The sequence below is a fragment of the Pseudophryne corroboree genome, chromosome 6 (assembly GCF_028390025.1).
Source record: "Pseudophryne corroboree isolate aPseCor3 chromosome 6, aPseCor3.hap2, whole genome shotgun sequence".
Lineage (NCBI taxonomy): Eukaryota > Metazoa > Chordata > Amphibia > Anura > Myobatrachidae > Pseudophryne > Pseudophryne corroboree.
In genome coordinates this window covers 84,573,888-84,582,251 of record NC_086449.1, presented here as the reverse complement: position 1 = coordinate 84,582,251, position 8,364 = coordinate 84,573,888, and the positions used below count along the sequence as shown (strand labels likewise).

General features: G+C 46.3%; 2 non-coding genes across 2 annotated transcripts; both read left to right on the top strand.

Annotated features, from left to right (window-relative positions):
* The first annotated feature begins 120 nt into the window (after positions 1-120).
* Positions 121-261, top strand: LOC134938365 (U4 spliceosomal RNA). Its single transcript, XR_010180931.1, has one exon. It is a non-coding gene; the product is annotated as a U4 spliceosomal RNA (small nuclear RNA).
* Positions 262-4,849: 4,588 nt separating this feature from the next.
* Positions 4,850-4,922, top strand: TRNAM-CAU (transfer RNA methionine (anticodon CAU)). The gene has a single exon. It is a non-coding gene; the product is annotated as a tRNA-Met (tRNA).
* The last annotated feature ends 3,442 nt before the right edge of the window (positions 4,923-8,364 follow it).

Below are 8,364 nucleotides of genomic sequence, written 5' to 3'. Positions count from 1 at the left end.
AGTGCAATTTGCATATATCTTCCCATGAACCTCAGCGGTAATAACAACCGCTGCATCGCCTCTCCATAATGTAAGTAAGGATTGCTCGGGGGGTGATGCTCGCTGGACGCTAGGATATTTAGCTTTGCGCAGTGGCAGTATCATAGCCAATGAGGTTTATCCGAGGCGTGATTATTGCTTATTGAAAACTTTTCCCAATACCCCGCCATGATGACTTGAAATATAGTCAGCATTGGCAATTTTTGACAGTCTCCCAGGAGACTGATTGTTGTGTGAAAGATAGAAAAGCTTAATAATTACTAATATAGTATTAGGCAGTGTTCTTTCTCTTACGTTCTAGAGGGTGCTGGGGACTCCAAAAGGACCCATGGGGTATAGATGGGATCCGCAGGAGCTTGCCTTGGGCACACTTAAAAGTCTTAATCTGGGTGTGAACTGGGGTATAGAATGGGATCCGCAGGAGCTTGGGCACACTTAAAAGTCTTAATCTGGGTGTGAACTGGCTCCTCCCTCTATGCCCCTCCTCCAGACCTCAGTTACACTTTGTGCCCAGGAGTGATTGGATGCACACTAGGGGAGCTCTCCTGAGTTTCTCCAGAAAAGACTTTATGTTAGGTTTTTTATTTTCAGGGAGACCTGCTGGCTACAGGCTCCCTGCAGCGTGGGAGTGAGGGGAGAGGAGCAGACCTACTTCTTCTTAGTTAAGGGCTCTGCTTCTCGGCTACTGGACACCATTAGCTCCAGAGGGTTCGATCACCTAGCGCGCCGGGAAGGGGACATTCTGACAATGTGGAAATTTCTCCTGATGAGAAATTTCTGAGAATGTTGCCTGTTGACATTCTATGGGTTAACGTGCGTCAACAGGGTAATTTATTGAGCAAGAAAAATCCTAATCCTCCTGCCTGAAGCCTTACCCCAAGCTTCCCTCTAGTGCTTTACCTTAACCTCTCCCCCTGCAGCCTAACCCTAAACTCTCCCCCGCAGCCTAACCCTAACTTCCCACCCCACAGCCTAACCATCCCACCCACAGCCTAACCCTAACCTCTTCCCTGCAGCCTAATCCTAACCTCTCACCCCACAGCCTATCCCTAACCTCTCCCCCCACAGCCTATCCCTAACCTCTCCCCCCACAGCCTAACCCTAACCTCTCCCCCCACAGTCTTACCTTAACCTCTCCCCCCACAGTCTTACCTTAACCTCTCCCTCTGCAGCCTAACTCTTACCTCTCCACTGCAGCCTAATCCTAACCCTCCCGCCCACTGCCTTACCCACATCTCAACACTCTGACAATGTGGAAATTTCTCCTGATGCGAAATTTCTGAGAATGTTGACATGTTGCCTGTTGACATTAACAAAGCTGACATCATTGTGGTGTCAGCAATATGAATGTTGACATTGTTATTTTCGACCTTTGACTACATACCCATCAAGATGTATTAACCCCTGGTTACTTACACTCAGTGACATCACAGGTACTCATATCTCTGTGAGCAGACATAACCACATTTTTATATTATTTCCCTAACACCCGATTAGACTAAAATCATTACAGTATATTTAATTAAAAGCGAGAAGCTTCGTGGCAGGTAAAAAAACTGAAAACTTGCAGTAAGATCCGTCAGGGTTTGCTTCCCCCTAGAAACTAAACATCTCTTCACTTATTTACTGCCTTGATAGCGCCATCTTTTGGGCATAAGTGGTATTGCAACAGCTTTCAGTCTTTATACTAAGGACCTGATACCGATTTGTAAGGAATTGCACAGACGCACAGTAGTGCAGGGAACAGGGGTATGCTGGCAATTTTCAGCCTGGAGGACAAACATTACCAAGTGGCCCCTGCTTTTCTACAAGCATATTGCAATGTGGGCTTGGTTTATCTAATGTGGGCTTGGTGCCCCCACCACCCCACACCCCACTCCCCAGTAGCAGTGGTGTCACAAGGTGGGTGCGGGGTGTGTGGCCTGCACCCGGGTGTGACGTAGGGTTGCCACCTGATCCCTTTCCATACTTGCCTACCTGACCCTCTCCATGAGGGAGAAAATGCTCTGTTCCTGGACTTTCCTGGTAATGTATGATTGCCAGCACCTGTGGTGAGCTAGTTAATTGATAAGAAAGGCGTTTCACCACAGGTGATGGCAATCATACATTACCAGGAAAGTCCAGGAACAGAGCATTTTCTCCCTCATGGAGAGGGTCAGGTAGGCAAGTACCTCCCAACATGACCCTCTCCAGGAGGGACACAATGCTCTACTCCTGGGCTTCCCTCTTAATGTATGATTGCCATCACCTGTGCTGAAACACCTTTTCTATCCATTAACCTGTTCAACATAGGTGCTGGCAATCATACATTATGAAAAAAGTCCAGGAGCAGAGCATTGTGTCCCTCCTGGAGAGGGTCATGTTGGGAGGTATGCTTTAATTCTGGACACATATTAATTACACAGGTTCTGTGGCGGATTAGCCAGGTGAAATGGAGTCTTGAAGTCAACCAGCCACAGAACCTGTGTAATTAATATGTGTCCAGAATTAAAGGGATCAGGTGGCAACCCTACTGTGACGCCTGGAAGACATACTTGCCTACCTGACCCTCTCCATGAGGGAGAACATGCTCTGTTCCTGGACTTTCCTGGTAATGTGTGATTGCCATCACCTGTGGTGAGCTAGTTAATGGATAAGAAGGGTGTTTCACCACAGGTGATGGCAATCATACATTACCAGGAAAGTCCGGGAACAGAGCATTTTCTCCCTCATGGAGAGGGTCAGGTAGGCAAGTATGCTGGAAGGGTGACACCAAACTGTGGGCTCCTCCGCAGTGACAGGAACCAGGTGCTGCAGTGTGAAATTCCGCTACAGCACCCGGCTCCTGTCATAGAAGAGGAGCCGACAGCGCTGGGAGCCAATCTTCAGGGGCAGCCCAGTACAGCCCAGCATCTCCGGAGATGTTGGGCATGCGCATGCCCCCGGAGTTTCAATCCCACGAGGCCATGCCCTCTTTTTGCCACGAGCGGCTGGGATATCAAGGGTGTGCACTGGGTGTCACCACACCCGGTGACGCCCTGGATAGTAGTCACTATCGGTCTGCTTTAATACAGACATCAACAGCATTGTAAAATGTAGGTTGAGGGCAACCCATATTTGTTCCTGTTACATTCAGATGCTAATGCCTGCTACATTTATTCTGTGAGGAGTGTCTTTGTGTTTACATGGAGCCTACAGGCTCAACTGCTTCAAGACTCAAAGTTAAGTATCGCTCCCTGTACCTCACCCACCACAGCAGAGATAGGCGGATGCGCACAGTATCTATCGGTGCAGGAAGGGTTAGCCAGGGGCTGCCCAGCTGCTCAGGGAGTGCTGGGCACGCCCCCAAAATGACAAAAATGGGGATCGCGCATTAGGTCCTGCCCCTAGGCCCTACCCCTTTTTCAGGCAAACCTCCATTGCGGCAGGTCCCGACTCCGTAGAGTCGAAAGTTGGGAGGTATGAGCAGCATATATCAGTGGTATAAGTATCAGGGCGGCAGAAAACAGAGGGATTTGATGCCGTCAAATAGAGTATGGAGTAGAAGATAGTTTAAGTAAGAGAAGTAAAAGCACATGAGGAAGAGGGCCCTGCTCGTTAGAGTTTAACATTTATTTATATAGCACCAGCATATTACATTGCACTTTACAATTGGGAAGGAAACCGTAATACAATTAGACTGGGTAGGGATGGTCATCAGTGCAGTTAACATCGATGGCTACCATTTATGGCTGACACCTATACAATGGATAACCATCGATGATTTCACCAACCGATTGTCATTCCTGTTCTTTCGCTGACTGGCCCATGGGCCAACCAGAATCTTGGAGGGGGGCTTCGCTGGTATCAGGGGGCAGATTTAGGCCATGTCCCAGCACCATGTTAAAGGAAAAACAAAAAAAATTTGGTTATGCTGTGCCATCGATGGAGGGAAACTATTTGGTTCTCCTCCATTGATGGTAAAAGTATTCGATGTATTCTGCATCGACCATAAACCATTAATGATTATGACTCATTGATAGTCGATGGCCATCCCTAAGATTGGGTCATAACAGGCTGTGCTATATAAGAAACTGTTAATAAATAAATAAATAAATAAATAAATAAATAAGAGGTATGAGGGCACCGCATGTTCACAATCTGTAGGTGTTAACATTTATGTACGAAAATTAAAAACATTTTTTTTGTTTTTTTTTTACGTTTTTTTGGTTAAAGTAGAAATCCCAATTACATCATAGGGGGTTTTTCAATTACCTCTGATAATTTCAGAGCTATTGAATTCACCCCCCCACCCCCCCTGCATATTCAATGGCGGGCCATTTTCTTCTGGTCATTTTCGCCAAAGCCTTTTCATGTCTTCTTTTTTATCAAAAAGGCATTGACAAAAAATACCTCAAAATCGTCAAAAATGGTCTACGTTTTCGCCAGCACAGGTGTGAAAACACGTGTGGGTTTGCCGAACCACAAGTTTTTTGCTCATGACAAATTTTTCGCCTAGGCAAATAAACGGCCCTGCTATTGCATAGGACGAATCCCTATTCGCCCTAAAAAATAGCAAAACGTGGTTTTTTCGCCCAGGCGTAAAAATGGCTCTAATTGAATACCCCCTAGTTTAACTGGAACTAAAGTGTGTGATAGCTGTTGCAGTCATTGCAGTTTGTTAAGAGGGAGAAGATCTATCTCTGGCAAAAAGACCAGTTTTGCTGGATTTAGGCTCTTCTCTGTATGATATATAGAACCCTATAGGAAAGCAATGTTGTTTTCTTTATTTAATTTTTTTAGCCATTTCTTCTACACACTATATGGGCAGCATTCTACATGATGTGCAGCTGCCTCGTTAGCGCAGTAGGTAGCGCGTCAGTCTCATAATCTGAAGGTCGTGAGTTCGATCCTCACACGGGGCACATGGTTTTGTTTGTTTTTTAATTGTGTGAGCAGTGATCTTTTTCATGATAGAATTCACTGAAAAATATCAGACTTCACTTGAGATTACATGTCATATTTACTTTGTGTAGCAATGAAAAGTGGATGGGTTCCTCTCCCCGCACCGCTCCTGAGTATCTAGAGAGGCAAAGGAGACTGTTCAGCAGGATTCAGTATGGGATCCCAGAAACCAGGATCCTAGCTGTCATAAGACTGATGCCGGAATCCCGTCAGGCGGGATACCGATGGCGAGCGCAGTGTGTCTCCTCATAGGCTTGCTGAGCTCGCCACGCTTCAGGCCTGGTGACTTTCCACCTAAATTTTACCACTGCCATTGGCTCTTCAGTATTGTAGAACTACAAAACACAATGGGTGGTATTCAATTGTTTTGCACACCCCATCTCCCATCTGAAGTGATGGGAGATCATGAGCCACAATTCAATTGGAGTTTTTTTCGTGTTGTTCACGCCTTCATGCATGAACCACCATGGGTGTGAGCTGAAATGCAGACGCCCGCAGCCATCGCGCCCGAACAGAGCTACAATTGAATAGCTCTGAATATGTCTTAGCAGAGAACAAGCTGTTGCCTTGATGGTATTGGTGATATAAGTGACTTGTTATTGTTTCATAACATGTATAGTGTGTGGTCATGACCACTCCATTTTCACCCTCAGTATTAAAGGGGGGTACTCAAGGAGAGATCCATGCTTAAAATCTAAGCAATCTGACTAGATTGCTTAGATTTTAAGCACAGATCACTCGTGTGTAGCCCCCTCAGCAATAGCGATGCGCGGCCCCGCACATCGCTATCGCCGGTGCTAGATTTGCCTGCATGCAGGCTCAATCTAGCACGTCGCTCATTTCACCCGCTGGGTGAAAGGAGCGGCCCCCCGTCCTCCCCCGCATCGCTCAGCACACATCTCCCCCGTCTATATGGGCCTTAACTCATATTTCTCCAAGTGTACATTTTATCTAACAATACTGCGCATGTGCTAATTAATCATTACTCCACAAATAGACAATGACCTAATTTGCACTGAGTACTAAAACAGTAAAACAGAACAATTCCCCCCAGTATTGCACATCCAAGAAAAGCAACTTACACGTTTGCTATGAATTTTTTTCTTTTACTAATATGAAGACACAGTAAAACTGTATATATCAATTTGTATAACAAACTAAATACACATGTACCCTCTTCTATATAAAAACACAGATGGCACAGCTGTGCCAGCCCCACATTAATACACATCTCAAGCTGCTTTACTGGGGAGGCAACTGGAAATAAACCCTTTTCTTTCTGAACTTTTATTTTAAAACAAAACATTTCTATTTCTCAGGAGGGGTTTAAATGATTAAAATAACACAGTAAAAAAAAAACCTTTTCACTAACTTTGGGGGAGTAAGCCCATACTATACCTCCCAACATGACCCTCTCCAGGAGGGACAGAACGCTCTGCTCCTGGACTTCCCTTTTACTGTATGATTACCATCACCTGTGCTGAAACACCTTTCTTATCCAGTAACCTGTTCAACGCAGGTGTCGGCAATCATACATTAAGAGCGAAGTGCAGGAGCAGAGCATTGTGTCCCTCCTGGAGAGGGTCATGTTGGGAGGTATGCATACAGCATACTTGTTTACCTGACCCTCTCCATGAGGGAGAAAATGCTCTGTTCCTGGACTTTCCTGGTAATGTATGATTGCCATCACCTGTGGTGAGCTAGTTAATTGATAAGAAAGGTGTTTCACCACAGGTGATGGCAATCATACATTACCAGGAAAGTCCAGGAACAGAGCATTTTCTCCCTCATGGAGAGGGTCAGGTAGGCAAGTATGGGTAAGCCATACCTCCCAACTGTCCCGATTCCAGCGGGACAATTCCGCTATTTGGACACTGTCCCGCCAGCAAGCCATAGTGTCCCGTGTTTGGGGGAGCCAGTGATCACCACTTCTATGCCATGCAAACCAGCAAGTGATCACTGAATAGATGCCGTGTGCATGTGCACGGCATCAAACAGTGCGGGGGTGGGGGGTTTGGTGAGCCGACGACTGTCCAGATGCTCAGGGAGGTCCCATCCCTTTACCCGAGGCCCCTTCCCTGTTTTGGGCGCAGGGGCTAACATTGGGAGGTATGGTGTAAACAATACAGATGAATTATTATTATTTATTAACAGTTTCTTATATAGCGCCGCACATTCTGTTGTGCTTTACAATTAGAACAGTAATAGAACAAACTGGGCAAAAACAGACAGACATAGAGGTAGCAAAAACCTGACCTCTTCCACCAGGAACAACATGCTTTGCTCCTGGACTTCCCTCTTAATTTACTATTGTAGGCACCTGTAGTAATTGGATAGTTGGTGAGACTTTACCTATACAGGTGACTGCAATCGAAAAGTAATTGGAAAGCCCTGGATAGAGCATTGTAAATCTGGGGAAGGGGTCGTGGGGATACGGTCATTAGGTCGACCACACTTAGGTCGACAGTCATTAGGTTGACCACTATTGGTCGACATGCATTAGGTCGACATGATCACTAGGTCAACATGGAAAAAGGTCGACATGCGTTTTTCACTTTTTTTGTTTTACTTTTTCATACTTTACGATCCACGTGGACTACGAACCTTTGCCGAGCGCAGCGGTAGCAGAGTGAGGCACCTTGCCCAGAGCATGGTGAGCGAAGCGAGCCATGCAAGGGTACACGGTGCACTAATTGGGGTTCACCGTCACTTTACGAAGAAAACGACACCAAAAAAAGTAAAAAAAAAATCCATGTCGACCTTGTTCATGTGAACCTAATGACCATGTCGACCTAGTGACCATGTCGCCCAATAGTGGTCGACCTAATGACTGTCGACCTAAGTGTGGTCGACCTAATCACCCAAACCCGGGTCGTGTTGGAGGGTGTGGAATTATGCATCATTTCCCTTGTGATCTTTCTCACAGATTTTGGAACTGAAGAGATTTTGAATGCACCCATGTGATTAAAATAAATGTGAGGTGACATATGACAGAACTCGGTGCTCAACTGTCACAATCACATTTGTCTCCAGTGCCGAAGTCATGATGGTAGGGTTTTTCCAAATAGGTCTCAATGCATTTTTGGTCTACGGAAAACGTTGCCTACCTTGCTGCCTCCTTCTCTGGTAGGCTGGTGTCACGATGGGCTGTCCGTGAACATGGCTGGTGGCAAAGTGGGCAGTCTGGGGACATGGATGGTGGCAAGGTGGGCACTCTAGAGGTAGGGCATCATGATCATGATCGCATCATCGTGACTCCGCCCCCACTTTACAGTGCAGAGAAAATATGCCCTGTAAAGCGGGGGCAGAGCTATGATGACGCAATTCAACCAGGGCCGGTTCTTGCCCTTTCGGCGCCCCGGGCAAAATTTAGGGGCGTGGCTTAACATGGGGGCGTGGTCA